This window comes from Toxorhynchites rutilus, chromosome 2 (assembly GCF_029784135.1).
Source record: "Toxorhynchites rutilus septentrionalis strain SRP chromosome 2, ASM2978413v1, whole genome shotgun sequence".
In the NCBI taxonomy this organism is placed as follows: Eukaryota; Metazoa; Arthropoda; class Insecta; order Diptera; family Culicidae; genus Toxorhynchites; species Toxorhynchites rutilus.
Genome location: NC_073745.1, coordinates 171,635,438 through 171,654,729, shown reverse-complemented (window position 1 = coordinate 171,654,729; position 19,292 = coordinate 171,635,438). Strand labels below are relative to the sequence as shown.

At 39.6% G+C, this 19,292-nt stretch overlaps 1 protein-coding gene across 1 annotated transcript in view; it reads right to left on the bottom strand.

Moving 5' to 3' along the window:
- Positions 1–19,292, bottom strand: part of LOC129771698 (aryl hydrocarbon receptor) — a 433,577-nt gene that overhangs the window by 289,046 nt on the left and 125,239 nt on the right. The gene's annotated exons all lie outside the window — the stretch shown is intronic.

The following is a 19,292-nucleotide window of genomic DNA, read 5'->3' as shown; positions in this document are numbered from 1 at the left end:
ATGAAAAGATGATAATAAAATAATACAAATTAAACATAATTTACTTTGCAGCACACTTCCAAAATTTTCCGATCGATGATTCGAGGCTTCGAGGCTTCTCAATGCAAAATGAATAGACGACTTGACGACGAAAATCAAGCCAATTTTTTATGCGCAGCCTAATATGCTCAAATTTGCATTTTAACACGTTAGTCACCCAGTGCGAAAGTTCAGGGGTTTCCATTTCGGGCTTCCGAAAGTATACAGCCCTGCGCTGACAACCGTTTGACATAGCTGTCAACCAAAGCGTCATATCGTTAGTTGAATGTCTTCCATTTTACAATATAGATCGTTTTAGCATCGCACAACGTGTTAATTTTGTTAAATTATACTATAAAAAAGACGGGTGGGTAATGTCGGGGACATAACCGGAGTGATGTAGGACTATACAAAGGGGACAGCTTTTGTTAAATATATATTTTAAATATATTCTTTTATTTTCTTCTCCTACGTGAATACCTACCTATCTACCTGAAAAATGGATTAGTTTACTGTTTACTCTTTATGAATATGTTGATGGTTCTGAAAAGAACCTTTGGTGTTGTGTTTTTGTTATCACTCGATATTTCCATCTTGTTCGGTTAAACCTTCCTGTTTAGCTATTGCGTTTGCCACTCGGCACAGCTTTCACAGTTGGAAAATTTCTTCCCATCCAGCTTGTGACATGTTGTTCAGTAAATTACATTTAATGCGACGTGCCGGAGAAACACTTTGCCACTCACTAAAACTAATTGTTGCCTTGATGAGCGCCGAACCGAAGCTGCTCTGTTCTTGATGCGGGTTTTCTGATTGTCGTGAGCAGCTTTGCAAGCCAACTCGAGCACTCCGACGGCCGAAACTCTATAATCGCCGTTAGGTATACTGGTGCTCCGGCACCAATCCGTTCGGCCTAGTTACCCTTGCGGAGCAATCAGTGAATGCGACCAACAGGGAACTGGAGACCTGCACGGTTCGAGTGAGACTTTGCCTTTTCCTTAACTTGTCCTTCTTTGTTACGTCCATGATGCCGATGCCGTACAACCACACGGGTTTACGGTTTGAAAGAAAATAAGATATTTTTTTGGGGTCCGCGTGTTTTATACTCTAGCGGTACACACTCACAGGATAGAGACAAATCGGCAGACTCAGCCAGAGGGGCGAGTCCAACGAGACGAACGAATGAGCGTTAAAAGGGAGCGATGGCAAAAAATACATTCATTACGATTTGTTCGCTCGTTGGATTCACATGCAGGCTAAAAAGGGTCCTTTTCAGGATCACAAAATTATCTTCAATCTAAAGAGTTTATTGTTTTGTTATCACTCGATATCCCCATCTTGTTCGGCTAAACCTTTCTGTTTAGCGATTGCATTTGCCACTCGCCACAGCTTTCACAGTTGAAAAATTTCTTCCCATCCAGCTTGTGACATATTTTACAGTAAATTACATTCAATGGCACGTCGCATTACCACCACTCAGTATCGGATTGGAGGTAATTTTAACCTGTAATTGAACATTTGCGATGACAGTGGTACAGTGTCGACTTTCAATGTGGGGTCATAATTTGGACCCAGAACTCTATGTTTACAACAATGTCCAACTAAATATGTCGCATTACAGGTCCGTCCAATTAGCTAAATGTCGAGATAAGTGTAAATTACTGTACTTTCAATCTAAAAGCAATTTAAGAATTGGTGAAAATCAATAAGCTCAAAACAACTGCCAAATTCACATACTCATCATATCCTGGCAAACAAATTATGAAAAAATCAATTTGTGTTTTATCATTAATTTGGATATTGTTTTAGAAAGCATTGAACTGTATTTCCTAAACTCTTTTTGGAAGGTTTAATGGCCCTGAAAAGCGCCTTGTTTTATGGAATGGTTCCAATTTAGAAAACTAAGTACTCGTGGTTTTGAAAAAAAAACATTTCGAACGCCCTCAATGCCACCTTGTTCTGGATTTGCCACCAAAGCAGTTTGTATAAAGAACAAACTTTTTACTTCTGCTACCTGATGCTGTTTTGCGATTGCGTTTGCCACTCGCCACTCGCTGCAACTGCCTGTTGTTGTCTTGATGTGTTCTGTTCTGAATGCGGTTTTTCTTATCGTCGTGAGCAGCTTTGCCAGCTAACTCGATCACTTCGGCGGCCGAAACTATATAACGCCGGCTAGGTGGACTGGTGCACTGGTACTAACGCGCTCGGTCTAGCTACCCTTGCTGAGCAATTGGTGGATACATCTACGGGGAACTGCACACCTGCACGGTTCGAGTGGGATATTGCCTTTCCCTTCACTTTTCCTCCTTTACCATGTCCAGACATGGCTGCTTGTGTTGGTTTGTTGATGTGATGTGATGCGAAACGATGTGATGTACGGTTTCGATGAGAATGATCGTTACGGCAGCGGAGCGGGGATTTTTAAGCTGACTGGCTGGCTCGAGAATTACGCATGTGTGAGACTGCGACCAATGGTTCGTTTATTTTTTTCTTTTTCCTTTCCAATCGTGCTTCATTCTATTTCGCTGATGCTCTGGTTGCCCGTTTTGGTCGGTACGATTTGAGGAGCACAAAATGGACCAATCAAAAATGGGCACATAGTGCATTCTGACAATGCTTGATATTTCACAATTATTCAATTATTTATCTCAAGAAAAATGAAATGTTATTCGTTATGATAGATGCGTAGATATATTTCCTATCAATTGATGCAAAAACCTTTGCGATCTATTGAGAAATGCTCGAGTTATAAGCGTTCCAAATCTTGCATTTTTTCCTACTTGTTCAGTGCCTAGATTTCCATTTCACCCCCTATATCTTCCGGTTAGACGTAGTCCTACGTCAAAAATGATGAAAAACTGGCAAATGTTTTTCGAGCATTACGGACAGATTTTGGTCGTCATGGACGGCCTACAGAGCACACAATCGTTAATGTAGTGCGTAAATTCGAACAAACTGGATCCGTAGCGGATATTGTGAAACCTGTGCATCATCGTAATGTGCGTTCGGCCGAAAATATTACTGCTGTCGCTGCCAGTGTGGAGGATGACCCGAATGTTTCGATTCCACGGCGTGCTTAGCAATTGGGCTTGTCACACACATCATTGTGGCGAATTTTGCATTTGGACTTGCACCTACATCCATATAAAGTCCAACTGGTACAAACATTATAGCGTGGTAACCATGGAATGCGTCGGGCATACGTCGATTGGGTGAACGAACAACAGCAGCAAAATGCTGAATTTTCGCATCAAATCTTCTTCAGCGATGAGGCACATTTCGAGCTCGGTGGCTGTGTGAACACCCAAAATTCCCGTATATGGGGCTCAGAAAATCCACACGTGATTGTTGAGAGGCCATTGCATCCGCCACAAGTCACTGTTTGGTGCGCATTATGGTCTGGTGGAGTCATCGGGCCGTATTTCTTTGAAAATGAGAACGGCGAGACGGTAACTGTAAATGGTGAGCGCTATGGCCGCATGTTAACCGATTTTTGACGTAGGACTACGTCTAACCGGAAGATATAGGGGGTGAAATGGAAATCTAGGCACTGAACAAGTAGGAAAAAATGCAAGATTTGGAACACTTATAACTCGAGCATTTCTCAATAGATCGCAAAGGTTTTTGCATCAATTGATAGAAAATATATCCACGCATCTATCATAACGAATAACATTTCATTTTTCTTGAGATAAATAATTGAATAATTTTGAAATATCAAGCATTGTCAAAATGCACTATGTGCCCATTTTTGATTGGTCCATTTTGTGCTTCTCAAATCGTACCGACCAAAACGGGCTATCAGAGCAGCAGCGAAATACAATGAAGCACGATTGGAAAGGAAAAAGAAAAAAATGAACGAAACATTGGTCGCAGTCTCACACATGCGTAATTCTCGAGCCAGCCAGTCAGCTTAAAAATCCCCGCTCCGCTGCCGTAACGATCATTCTCATTCAAACCGTACACCACATCGGTTCGCATCACAACAAATCAACAAACCAACCCAAGCAGCCATGTCTGGACATGGTAAAGGAGGAAAAGTGAAGGGAAAGGCAAAATCCCGCTCGAAGCGTGTTGATCTGGAGTTCCCCGCAAGGGTAGCTAGTCCGAGCGCGTTAGTACCAGTGCACCAGTCCACCTAGCCGGCGTTATATAGTTTCGGCCGCCGAAGTGATCGAGTTAGCGACGATAAGAAAACCCGCATTCGGAACAGAACACATTCGGTTCGGTGGACATCAAGACAACAGGCAGTTGCAGCGAGTGGCGAGTGGCGAGTGGCAAACGCAATCGCAAAACGGCATCAGGTAGCAGAAGAAAAAAGTTTGTTCTTTATACAAACTGCTTTGGTGGCAAATCCTGAACAAGGCGGCATCGAAGGCGTTCGAAATGGTTTTTTTTCAAAACCACGAGTACTAAGTTTTCTAAATTGGAACCATTCCATTAATCAAGGCGCTTTTCAGGGCCATTAAACCTTCCAAAAAAGAGTTTAGGAAATACAGTTCAATGCTTTCTAAAACATTATCCAAAATAATAATAAAACACAAATTGATTTTTTCATAATTTGTTTGTCAGGATATGATGAGTATGTGAATTTGGCAGTTGTTCTGAGCTTATTGATTTTCATCAATTCTTAAATTGCTTCTAGATTGAAAGTACAGTAATTTACACTTATCTCGACATTTAGCTAATTGGACGGACCTGTAATGTGACATATTTAGTTGGACATTTTTGTAAACATAGAGTTCGGGGTCCAAATTATGAACCCACATTGAAAGTCGACACTGTACCGCTGTCATCGCAAATGTTCAATTACAGGTTAATATTACCTCCAATCCGATACTGAGTGGTGGTAATGCGACGTGCCATTAAATTCAATTTACTGTAAAATATGTAGCAAGCTGGATGGGAAGAAATTTTCCAACTGTGAAAGCTGTGGCGAGTGGCAAACGCAATAGCTAAACAGAAAGGTTTAACCGAACAAGATGGGAATATCGAGTGATAACAAAAACACAACACCAAAGGTTCTTTTCAGAACCATCAACATATTCATAAAGAGTAAACAGTAAACTAATCCATTTTTCAGGTAGATAGGTAGGTATTCACGTAGGAGAAGAAAATAAAACAATATATTTAAAATATATATTTAACAAAAGCTGTCCTACGTCACTCCGGTTATGTCCCCGACATTACCCACCCGTCTTTTTTTTTGCCACAAATTGAAGATATGGATACGGATGACATGTGGTTTCAGCAGAACGGCGCCACGTCCCACACAACACGACCGAACATGGCCATATTGCGAACGAAATTTGAGGGACGCATAATTTCGCGTGTTGGTAATGCCAAGATCATGCGACTTGAACCCGCTAGACTTTTTGACGTAGAACTACGTCTTTCATTAAGGATGTCAAATCAGAAAACAGGTCACGTTTTTATGAAATAAAGTTAACGTTAATAACTATTTTTCCCGCGAACGGATTTTGGCGATTTACATACTGAACGAATCGGAAATTCCGTAAGATTTGTTTAAAATGCCATACAACAGAATCCCCTGGTTAGTAAATGGTTAAAATTCATGAAAACTTTAAGTGTTTCTATTTTCCCATACATTTGTTCTGTCCATTTGAGTGCTTTCCCGAACAGAGATATCAATAACGAGCAACTTATCGACGACCAACGGAGGGGAAATCGTAGGATTTAAAGTCTTCGTGAACAAAGGAAAAGAAGAAGAATGAAGGGGAATACTTGCCTAGAGTATAAACAGTGAATCTCGCTGAGGCAAACTTTCATTCGGCATCGGACTGTTGAGTAAGTTCACTTTACTTTCGCTGCGCTTCGATCTAAGATTGGACCCCACCAGTGGTAATCCAACTTGGAAATCGTCGTTTGATTTTTCTGTTCGTTTTTCGCGTTATTCGTATCGTGTGTTCTTCTTTCCGCGTCATAAATTGGACGCTTCGCGTAGTGTGCGATGAGCAAGAAGAAGAGGTACCGAGCCAAATGTGACACCGCACCGAACAACAGCGAATTAGGCGATTTCGGCGCGTCGGTCGAAAATGTAAACGCCCAGGCAGCAACCAAAATTAAGCTCCCCCCGCTGGTGGCGAAGGCGATCGCTCTTGACAAACTCATTAGCGAATTCGCATCGATGGGTGTTACAGCAGAGTACAAGCTGTGTGGCATAATTTAGTCTTTTTCCAAGCAGTTAACATTGTTTATTTTCCGTCTTCATAAGGGCTTCGTTGGTGCCTTTGAGAATGCATCAATGCATTAAACTGACGTTATGGCGAAGCAGACGTTAAGGTTGTGCACCTAAAAATTATTTGGGAATACCAAGCATCTTGAATGTCTTACTGGAATGTTATAAGTTATTTGGGTTCGCGTGCCAGTCGCAAAACTGTCGCAAATCTTCAACTAGGATTGCATTTGCGCTAATATTGATCATAATGAAGCAATGCTACTGTTTTCGAGGTTTTTATTAACAAAAAGAGTTTATTTCTCTTGTTTAGTCATCAAGAATTTTGTATGTGATTAGGTTTTGCTTGCCAGTAGCAAAACTTCCTCCACTAAGGGTGACACCTGCGCTTCTCTCGAGCATGAGAAAGTAATGCAACTCTTTTCGAGGCCAGTAATATTAACAGAAGCGTTTCTTTTGAGAATAACGCAAAATGATGAGAAATGTTTATATTGCTAGTAGTTTCAAGCCACCAATGTATGGCTCTGTATGCATGCTATGGTGAACGCTTGTTTGGCGCTTGGTTTACGCTTAGTTTGTACGAACAATATCTAGAAGTGCGATTCCTTTGAGGCAATACTAAATAACATGTAGCATGATATTTGATACTTGCAAGTGTTGTCATTGTTGTTGTTCACATGCGGTGCCAAAGATATATTGATGTAGTTATGAGATATGGAATAATGGTGCTGGTGCAACATGTATATAATCGACTGTAGCCGAGTCTATGTCAATTTCGAAAAAGGCCACCGGGATAGCCTTCGAGGTAAATTTTCAATTATGGTCAACTAATTCTACAATGAAAAAATCATTTCAGAGATTATTCTACTAAGCAGTTGTTTCTAAAATTTCACAGCATTATAGAATAATATCCGAAGGTATAAACAAGCGACTTATATAAAATAACAGCGTAGTTCTACGTCAACAATGCGGTCGTATCTTGGACACAACCTCCTATAATTTTTTTGTGGGGTTATGCGAAAGACCGTGTCTATGCCAACTCTCCGCAAACTCTTGAACATTTGAAAGACAGCATTCGTGAAGTTATGACCGAGATACCGCCCCATATGTGGCGAAAAGTCATCGAAAATTACCTGTTCCGGATCAAGGTGTGCGAGGAAGCCCTAGGTGGACATTTGAATGATGTTGTATTTCACACATAATAGCATAAACCAAACTTTAATTTGAAATAAAAGTTTTATCGAAATTCGAATTCTAAGTGTGTTTTATTTCAATTTACTTTCGGAATTTAAAGTTGGAAAACCCTGTACATGTAGTATGTTGACAGTTTTCTGTTATAAGCTAAACTGAGAGAGGCGTCACAGAGAAAAATCTTTTATATCTCTTTACATTACCGCATCTGGTGATAGGACGTACCGTGGCGATTTTATCGTTAGGTGAAGAGTGTGTATGCGATGTTGATGGTGGTGGTGGTGGTGGTACAAATATAGAATCGCCTGTGGCTGTCTAGAAGAAGAGATACATAACGTGTCACAAGAGGCTTTAGGATAAGGGCAATAATTGATAAACGATTTCGGCAAAGAATGAATCATTAATCAACTAGTTTCAGCTTTTATAAAACCACGGCTCTGAAAGGTTCACCAAACCATTCACTATACAGTTTTTTTTTCAAAAAAGTGTTTTATTTCGGATATTACTTTAGAATGTATAGAATGTATAGGTAATATCAAAAATAATAAAAAGTAATTGAATTTTATATTGTTTGTCATGAAATGTGTGAGTATAGGAATGACTTTTTCCGAACGATCATTTAATTTTCGCGAATTCACATTGTTTCCGAGTTAGAAGTAACATACAAGTTCAACCCATTTCATGCTGGATGTGAAGAAGATATTTACTTCTCATTAAATGTGCACTGTATAGAATATGAATAAGAAACAATGTAATGAGCTAATGCTTGTTTATCGAAACGTTCATAACGTTTTAAATTTTGGATCCGCGTTCCTTACGCAAATACTTAGGTCCACTAATTGGCGTGTAATTTTGGAACGGAGCATCGGACAAACCTGGGACAAAAACTACAGTAAAGTATACATCCCCGAGAATATTTTAAGCCAGCAATATTTTGACATAGGACAATGTCTTTGATTTATATATAGGGGGGTCACTCTACGAAAAATTTAACGATTCATTAAGAGTTTTCATACGCATATTACTCAAAATCATTTTTGCGGCATATGTTGTATTATATACCATTAGATAGGAAATTTATGCAGCATGTTTTTGCTCGAAACATGAACAATGGATATAGCAAAAAAAAGTTTACAATTTGACGATTTAAATGGGTATGTTTTTTTCGATTTTACTAATCACTCGCTTTCCTCCCCGACGCAACAAGCAATCTGTTTGCCTACATTCGGGCGTTAGTTCACAATGTTAATCGATGCGTATTATGAATTATTCTTCATTTGTCGGTAACAGGCATTTATCAGCTGTTGTGTTGTATGTTGTCCAATCAATTCGTGCTCAGTTCACGTTTTCATCAACTAACAATTTATGTTATGTTGGTTCAGGATATCATGATGTCGAGCATGTTGTGTAAAAAATGCAATTGAAGAATTTAACTGGATGCTGATTTATAGGTTCGAAAGGGTATACACAGATTATGATAGCTTGAAGAATCTTAATATATGTATAGAGCCTGGCTATAAAGAAAATGCTATTTTGATCTATAATATTTTTCTGTCATAGATTTATTTGATTTGGGCTTATATTTATGTAGACCTTATGTATTTATATTTGTGTTTAAAAATGATAAATGATGACTCCGTGATAAAAAGAAGAAAAGGGTAGTAATAGTTTGAATGGTATTTTTGTGTACAGTTTTGAACAGAATGTGGTTCCGGATTCTACCAAGTTATCTCATTTAACCCGTTTAAAGAATGTAAGTTCGTACAGGAAACAGTATTTTGGTTCCATTTGATGTATCAAAAGAGAAAAAATACAGATTTTAATCAATGAAAAAACTCAATTCAAATGCAATTACTCGCACAATCACAGTCCTATGTCAAGATTCCATCCGTGTCCCTAGGCTCAGACCCATCAACTTTTTTTAAATTCGTCAAATTTCCATAGTGTACTACTCCCTTAAATCAAGCATCGAAAACAGAGGTTGCGTGGGATCACTATGATCAAATGGAAATTATAGCCGAACATTCGAAAAATCGAACGGCAATTTTGATAATATTTCATATCTTTGAACATTTTTTTGCACAAAATGACCAAATGATTAATTCACACCAAGCTACCATTTATCATCAATTTCATTCGTTTTTGTATAACTTTATGGAGCAATAAACCCGGTTCAAATCAAATTTGTGCGGAGGGTGTTTTCAATTTCAATAACAAAACTTAATGAAACACAAATATATGTGAAATTTTCTGCAGTATTACTTTAATAAAAGACCACACATTGCTTTTTTAATATAAAAACCGTTCGATTGTACCAACTACGGAAAAATGCCGGTTTTGGCAATATTAGTTTATTTTAGATTTCCCAGAAAAAAAAATAATTCGAAAAATAATTTTTGAACATTTGGGTTTCTTTCTGTAAGCTAAATATTTCAACAGCTTGGCCATTAATGAGTTAATACCAATCGCGAAAAAGAAATACAAATATGATGAACCACCATCGAATTACTAAATGTTAACCCATTAACGACCAAGCTGTAAAAATTATTTTTTTGACGAAAGCCATTGTTGTATTTTCGATTATTAACGCTAAAGGAACTCCAATGTTCAAGAATTATGTTTTTCCCTTCTTCCATTTTCCGGGAAATGACTGTTCGAAAAATCGAACATTGGCCGAAACCCGCATTTTTTTTTGCAAGTACAAACATACTGCAAACTAAAAGTCACTTCAATTAGCAAATATACGTTATTCATAAATGCATCAATTTTGGATTCCCGGAAGAACAAGAACAGGAGAATGGAGGTCTCTAAGTATAAATCCAAATTAATCCACCTAAGGTGAGATGTGGCATTTCTTATTTCATGTAATTTTAACTTATTACTGACAGGCTTTTTCTTTCAAACGAAAGCATATGCTGTGTTATTTTTATTGTTAACTGTGGAGAAATGTCAATGCTTAAAAACTAGTCTCTCCAATTATCCATTTCCCGAAAAAATCGAACATTTTCCAAAACCTGCAAAGTACCAGAGTACTGCTAAAAAACAATGGCATAGAGGGTTGGGAGGTTATTATTCGGTCCGGCGGAAGAATATTCACCCAAACAATCTCATAAGGATCCTCGTTGCACGTATTGATCATTTACTCCAGCTCCTCCACAAAAGAAATTCTACGGGCCGCCATCACCTAATGTTGTTACGGACAAAAAATCATACAGATTTTCGATAATATTTGCTAAATTAATCGATATTTGCAAACATTCACAACTGAAAATGCAAAAAGAAATGAAAAACCTTCCGTCTTCTAAAGTAAACAAATCAAAATGCGCAGCGGATGTTAGATGTGTTGGTGTTGATTCAGCAGAAAAAAAAATGTTCGTTATGGCCAACGTTCGATTTTTCGAACACTAAATTTCCCCGGCTGTTATTTTCCTGTATGCGGCTCAATCAAATGATTTTCGCTCTATATCACAATGTATGTTCTTTTATCAGAGCAGTACTGTAGAAAACTTCACATATTTTTGTATTTTATTGGGGTTTTTAATGGAAATTGAAAACACCTTCCAAACATACTTGCTTTAAATCGAATTTATTATCCAAAAAAGTTACTCAAAATTGTATGAAATCGATATAAGTGATAGCTAATAAATTAAGCTATCTTTTGGTGCAAAAACATTACCATAAGGTTCCTGTCCAAAGACATGAAAAATTATCAAAGTTGCTGTTCGATTTTTCGAACGCTTGGCCTAAAATGGGTTAATTAAAAACAAAAACGGTTACTAATACGTCCCTATCTAGACCTATAACTTGTCTGTATCTTGTGCTTGCAGTGTCTTAAACTATTATAACTTATATAATTCGTTTAAAGAATGAGAAAGCTCCTCACAGCTTCTAATTTAAATTGAAAGCTGACATTGAGTATTAATCGGGAATTCGATACTATATATAACATGTTGACTGGCTATGCGCCCTACTGTGCAGTCTTGTGAAAGATTCTATAGCTTCTATAGAATCGAAATTGTTATTTATGTGGACGTAAAAATCTTTGTATACGATTCCATACATTTTTATGAACAAAGAAGAATATGCGATTAAACTGAAGGAGAGGCAATAAATCATACTTTTCAAAAACACAGGGTAATTCATATATAGGTATTTTTCAACAGAAGTGTATGCATAGATAACGCTGAATTAAGATGGTGTATAAGCTAGTTTGATATTATCTCACATTTCATCATCAAACAATTTAGTTTAGCATGTTATTCGGATGTGAGAACAATTCGTTGAACATTTTGCACTTCGGATCAGTGACTTAGAAATGTAGATCATGTGACATACATGCAGACCTTTTTGTTTGGGCCTATATAAAGTCTTTGTTCTACATTGGTAAACAAGTTATGATTGAAATATTAGTTTTATTTGTATTATTATCATTTATCACTACCCGATAAAATATTTCTCTGGTTTTTTGTATTTCGAAAAGTATCTTTAAATGAATCACCCTATTCTTTTCATATTATGCAAAATTGTTTAGTTTTCAATATACATATAACAGAAATGTTATATTTACCTAAAATATCGAAATCACAATGGGGGTTCGAGATTGCTACCAGTTATCCAATTTGCTCAGCAGACGGCTGTATATCATTTTTAATGCTTCTCTTCATGAATTTATTTCCAGAAGTCGGCTTTCGGCTGATCTTGAGAAAAATTAACTAAAACTAATCTGTTTTACGTTGGATGTAGACATGTAAACATATTGTCAATCAAATTTATGGTACCTGCGTCTCGAACAAAAAAGGTGTATTAGACCATTAATTTTGTATTTTAAAACATGAATTCCAATGTGTGTTTTGTAGTGTGCTACCTCGTATCGATTAATTATACATGTACTACATGTATCGATTAAGTATACATGTGACTTTTTTACATAACATATCTCGAAACCAGAGAGGCGTTTTCTTTTTGTTTTTAAGTTATGATTTTTCAAAGTTTACCGTAATTATTTCGTAATTATTCATTGTATTTATTATTTATAGCTTACATGGTTTCGGGAACAAGGGCGTTTTATTTTTTTTTAATATTTTTTCTTGAAAGCCGAGTTTTTTTCACATAACACATACAAAAATCAGAGAGGCGTTTTTTTAGTTTTTGAGTTATGATTTTTCAAAGTAAATGTTTTGTTTGCGCAGGTAGCTTGATGGGTAGAAAATAGGAATAGGTATAGTTATCGGTAGAGATTAAGGACAATGAAAAACATGTATCAGGTAAAGATATCTCAGATAAAGGCAAGAAATGTAGAGACGACTAGTTGGTAGGGATTAAAATTCATCTGTTATATTTTTCATATTTTTTATTCTAGGTATAAAGCATGATTAAAGCTACTTTTGCAGTTTCACAGAATGTTCTTCTTCCGAGAATCGTTTTACTATAATATAATTTTCATTCACCGGTCTAAAACTATGATATGACTGAGTTCCGGAAATTTGCTTCACATGATTATAACGGGTTTTAAGTTTTCTTTCCATTGCTTTATAACTTGTCTCTGAAAAAACCCATAATGCGTTTTCGAATCTGTTTTGGAAATTGCCCATGTATAAAGTTCTTTCGCAGTTGTAATGTGATGATCCTGCAAACTTGCTTTAGCAGCATTCCGCTCCAAAACTCCTGCTAAAGCGTCACATGGGCCTTTCCCATGCCATGTAACGAAAAAGTTCCACTCCGCATCTATACCAAACTTTTTTTTTCAATTTGGAACAAATTAAAGGCTGTCGTCTATATTTTTGTACTGACTGCCTGATCCATCTGAGACAAAGTGACCTTTCTTAAGGTCAAGCAACTTCCTTTTGATAAAATTAACACAATCTACAATGAATAAACGAACTGCAACGTGGTTATGCTTGAAGGCTCCGCGATTGCAGTGAAACTGGTAAACTTTAAATCTGAAGTATGATCATCCTTATAATAAATAGCAAATGGGTGAATAGTGCACTGTGCGTTTATCCAACGAAAACCTTTGTACAACAAATGAAAATTTTTCAGAAAAATCACAAATTATTACACATTCCGTCACTTTCAAGTTAGTTTTCACATATTTCAAATATCTCCCTTGTTGTTCAGCTATGAAATGATGTGGTGATAAATCAGATAATTTATCCAGAAACATGTCTATGAATTCTTGAGTTCCCAATTCCACTAAATCCATGGTGCAACGGTCAGTTTGACGCCATTGTTTAAATTTTAAAGGGTCCACATTCCTATCGGTCAGAATAATAACCATTTCTGAGCCCAAATGCTCAGTATCTGGGCAATGTTTACATGTTTTTAAACAACACTGTTCTGTGAGGTTGGTGCAAAGAGTTTTTAACAATATGGGCTCTTCGGGTGTGTACTTATACGGTTTCCAGTGGCAATTTCTGCGAATGTTGGAAATGTTGTCATCTAATTTAACTTTTTTCTTCACCGCATGATCTTGAAGAGCATGAGTAAGTTCTCTGATGAACATCTTTTTAAACCACAAACCACACCACGAGCACTTGAATCTCATCTTTTATAAAATACTTTATAATATATTTTATTAAGGCACATATGATGTTAGCCTGACGGGCCTGAGGTTCAATATATTGACAATTTTTGTCTTACGACTATGTTAGTAATATGTAACCGATTACTCGCGGTTGGATCGAGGTTAGTATTACAAACATTCTCATAATTGGGATGTTACAGTCTCCAGTACTCTGTATGTGTGACCGACACGGGATACTTCGTTTTGGGGTGCAACTGATTATTAATCAGCGACGCCCCCCTAGTCTGTACCTCATATCAATCGTGGTGCATCTCTCTTGACTCGAGAAATCCATGGAGTTGTCATGAGCGGTACAACCTTTGGCTCTTGCTGAATGTTCAGTGGCCTGCACAACCTTCGACCTGTGTATCTGTAAAGAGTATGTGTATGTTTTGCCGCGACTAAGAAAAAGTTTATCGATCGGATAGGAGGGATATGATAGAGGGATACAACGGAGGAAACATAATTAAACGTTGACATCGGCGTTTCTGAGGAACAGGTATAGATGAAGCAGAAGATCAGGATCGCGGCTACCCGGACGGGGATAACCAATTCTCTGCCTAGTGCCCTCAATGCTCTGGAAAGCTGAGAGTGGGCAGCATGGAACCGGATACACGACAACATTCTCGATGTAGTGGTAGCCATCGCCACAATCGCAAAGATTGTTTTCTGCGAGCCCAATTCAATAAAGATGCGCGTTTAGGTTGTAGTGATTGGACATAAGCCGAGATATCACGCGAATGAAATCTCGACCTACATTCAACCCCTTGAACCATGAACTTGTCGAGACCTTCGGGATAATCGTGTGTAACGAACGACCGAACTCATCACTCCACATGCGCTGCCAACTTACGAGCGTGTGCTGACGAGGAATTCATTATAAGCAATTTGCCTTTCAAATAGTGTGCCTTCTGATGCACCTACCTTAGCTAGCGAGTCCGCTTTCTTATTCTCCGGAATCGAGCAATTAGAGGGAACCCATGCTAAGGTAATCTTGAATAATTTTTCGACCAAAACACTCAATAGATGTCTTATTCTTGTCTTACTATAAATAAAATCGCTAAAAAATAAAGCGCGGTCGTCGTGAACAGTCGTAAACGGTCGTAAATGGTCGTAAATGATCGTATTCTTGACGTAAACACAAACAGAGTGAGAGAGTGAGCAGTGAGCAGCTGCGATGTGTTTTTGTGTGAGAGAGTGTGCGCGTCTGCATGTGTTCGTTTGCGTGTATGTGTTTGTGTGTGCGTTTTTGACGTAGGACTACGTCTAACCGGAAGATATAGGGGGTGAAATGGAAATCTAGGCACTGAACAAGTAGGAAAAAATGCAAGATTTGGAACGCTTATAACTCGAGCATTTCTCAATAGATCGCAAAGGTTTTTGCATCAATTGATGGGAAATATATCTACGCATCTATCATAACGAATAACATTTCATTTTTCTTGAGATAAATAATTGAATAATTGTGAAATATCAAGCATTGTCCAAATACACTATGTGCCCATTTTTGATTGGTCCATTTTGTGCTCCTCAAATCGTACCGACCAAAACGGGCAACCAGAGCAGCAGCGAAATAGAATGAAGCACGATTGGAAAGGAAAAAAAAAATGAGGGAAACATTGGTCGCAGTCTCACATATGCGTAATTCTCGAGCCAGCCAGTCAGCTTAAAAATCCCCGCTCCGCTGCCGTAACGATCATTCTCATCCAAACCGTACACCACATCGGTTCGCATCACAACACATCAACAAACCAACCCAAGCAGCCATGTCTGGACATGGTAAAGGAGGAAAAGTGAAGGGAAAGGCAAAATCCCGCTCGAACCGTGTTGATCTGGAGTTCCCCGCAAGGGTAGCTAGTCTGAGCGCGTTAGTACCAGTGCACCAGTCCACCTAGCCGGTGTTATATAGTTTCAGCCGCCGAAGTGATCGAGTTAGCTGGCTCGCGACGATAAGAAAACCCGCATTCGGAACAGAACACATTCAGTTCGGTGGACATCAAGACAACAGGCAGTTGCAGCGAGTGGCGAGTGGCAAACGCAATCGCAAAACGGCAGCATGTAGCAGAAGAAAAAATTTTGTTCTTTATACAATCTGCTTTGGTGGCAAATCCAGAACAAGGCGACATCGAGGGCGTTCGAAATGGTTTTTTTCAAAACCACGAGTACTAAGTTTTCTAAATTGGAACCATTCCATAAAACACGGCGCTTATCAGGGCCATTAAACCTTTCAAAAAAGAGTTTACGGAATACAGTTCAATGCATTCTAAAATAATATCCAAAATAATAATAAAACACAAATTGATTTTTTTATAATTTGTTTGCCAGGATATGATGAGTATGTGAATTTGGCAGTTGTTCTGAGCTTATTGATGGTTGGGGACTTTCCCGATTATCCAATTTTCACCAATTCTTAATTTGCTTCTAGATTGAAAGTACAGTAATTTATATTTAGCTCGACATTGAGCTAATTGGATGGATCTGTAATGCGACATTTTTGTAAACATAGAGTTCGGGGTCCAAATTATGACCCCACATTGAAAGTCGACACTGTACCACTGTCATCGGAAATGTTCAATTACAGGTTAAAATTACCTCCAATCCGATACTGAGTGGTGGTAATGCGACGTGCCATTAAATTTAATTTACTGACCAACATGTCACAAGCTGGATGGGAAGAAATTTTCCAACTGTGAAAGCTGTGGCGAGTGGCAAACGCAAAAGCTAAACAGGAAGGTTTAACCGAACAAAATGGGGATATCGAGTGATTAAACAGTAAACTAATCCATTTTTCAGGTAGATAGGTAGGAGAAGAAAATAAAACAATATATTTGAAATATATATTTAACAAAAGCTGTCCCCTTTGTATAGTCCTACGTCAATCCGGTTATGTCCCCGACATTACCCACCCGTCTTTTTTTTTACAGTAGCGAGTAGAGAGTAGAGAGTAGAGAGAGTAGAGAGTAGAGAGTAGAGAGAGTAGAGAGGAGACAGTAGAGAGGAGAGAGTAGAGAGTAGAGAGAGTAGAGAGAGTAGAGAGAGTAGAGAGAGTAGCGAGTACCGAGAGTAGAGATAATAGAGAGTAGAGAGTAGGGAGAGTAGGGAGAGTAGGGAGAGTAGAGAGAGTAGAGAGTAGAGAGTAGGGAGAATAGAGAGAGTAGAGAGTAGAGAGTAGAGAAAGTAGAGAGTAGGGAGAATAGGGAGAGTAGAGATAGTAGAGAGTAGATAGTAGAGAGAGTAAAGAGTAGAGAGAGTAGAGAGTAGAGAGTTTGAGCCGTGGAGCTGCCGGCCTAGAATAGCACTTCGGGTCTACGTCCCTGTCCCTGTCGTAGAAGGCGACTAATCGGGTGACAACGCGAGTAAGGGCGCGGTAAAGCCTATGGAGAATGCACGGGGGAAATACCGTGTACAGGAGCAACGAGAGGAGTGCCGAGCACATCAGGATCGACGCCAGTAAGATCCTGATTACGACATACTGGAATGACATGGAAAACGGACAAGACACGAAAACGGATAACATGCGATGCTAAAAGCCGACAGTCGTGCTATTCTGCTCCCTGAGTAAGGAAGGGTGACACCTACCTGAAATGGCGTGTGGGTTAATAGTACGGTTGCCCCCGTCCCGGTAACAACTTGGCAAGTCTTCGGGTACGTTCGATGCTCGTCTAGGCCTTGGCACTAGGTACTAGGCATCAGATGTCACATTCCTGACTTGCGCTGATCCGGCTCTGAACACGGTCCCCATGAAGGACCATGTCAACCCCTGCATGGCCTCACTGCTTGCATAGATAACCATGGGATCACAAAAAGGCGACTATGTACAACGAGCGGAGATAGCGGCCCGAAGTTGGGACCCAACGAAAATGGAGACAACCTACAAAACCAACGAAGAACGAAGAGAGAGTATGATGGATACAGGTGACCAAGCCAACGCGTTCATTCGTAGTAAAAAGCTTCTGCGATCGCCAATACTCAAACAAGTGGAAACACCAGGCCCTAGCGGCAGTAATGGAGGAATACCTGAGACCCAGCAAAGTCGGGGGATCAATCCCCTGTTCCTGCCAAAGTCCAGCGGTAGTTTAACCCAGGAAGGAGGGCTGACTGGAGATAGCATCCTGAGCACGATCATGTTGAGGGTCAAAGAACTTGACACCTTCGTGCAGGACAAATCCAACGTGCATAAGGAGATCAAGACCAGGATGTCGGGTATAAGATCTCTCTTGGGACGAGCTTTGAAGGAGCACGATGGACTCGTCGAAAGGACGAAAACCGCCGAGAAGGCACTCGCAGAAGCGTAGAGTAGAGAGAGTAGAGAGTAGGGAGAATAGGGAGAGTAGAGATAGTAGAGAGTAGGGAGTAGAGAGAGTAAAGAGTAGAGAGAGTAGAGAGTAGAGAGTTTGAGCCGTGGAGCTGCCGGCCTAGAATAGCACTTCGGGTCTACGTCCCTGTCCCTGTCGTAGAAGGCGACTAATCGGGTGACAACGCGAGTAAGGGCGCGGTAAAGCCTATGGAGAATGCACGGGGGAAATACCGTGTACAGGAGCAACGAGAGGAGTGCCGAGCACATCAGGATCGACGCCAGTAAGATCCTGATTACGACATACTGGAATGACATGGAAAACGGACAAGACACGAAAACGGATAACATGCGATGCTAAAAGCCGACAGTCGTGCTATTCTGCTCCCTGAGTAAGGAAGGGTGACACCTACCTGAAATGGCGTGTGGGTTAATAGTACGGTTGCCCCCGTCCCGGTAACAACTTGGCAAGTCTTCGGGTACGTTCGATGCTCGTCTAGGCCTTGGCACTAGGTACTAGGCATCAGATGTCACATTCCTGACTTGCGCTGATCCGGCTCTGAACACGGTCCCCATGAAGGACCGTGTCAACCCCTGCATGGCCTCACTGCTTGCATAGATAACCATGGGATCACAAAAAGGCGACTATGTACAACGAGCGGAGATAGCGGCCCGAAGTTGGGACCCAACGAAAATGGAGACAACCTACAAAACCAACGAAGAACGAAGAGAGAGTATGATGGATACAGGTGACCAAGCCAACGCGTTCATTCGTAGTAAAAAGCTTCTGCGATCGCCAATACTCAAACAAGTGGAAACACCAGGCCCTAGCGGCAGTAATGGAGGAATACCTGAGACCCAGCAAAGTCGGGGGATCAATCCCCTGTTCCTGCCAAAGTCCAGCGGTAGTTTAACCCAGGAAGGAGGGCTGACTGGAGATTGCATCCTGAGCACGATCATGTTGAGGGTCAAAGAACTCGACACCTTCGTGCAGGACAAACCCAACGTGCATAAGGAGATCAAGACCAGGATGT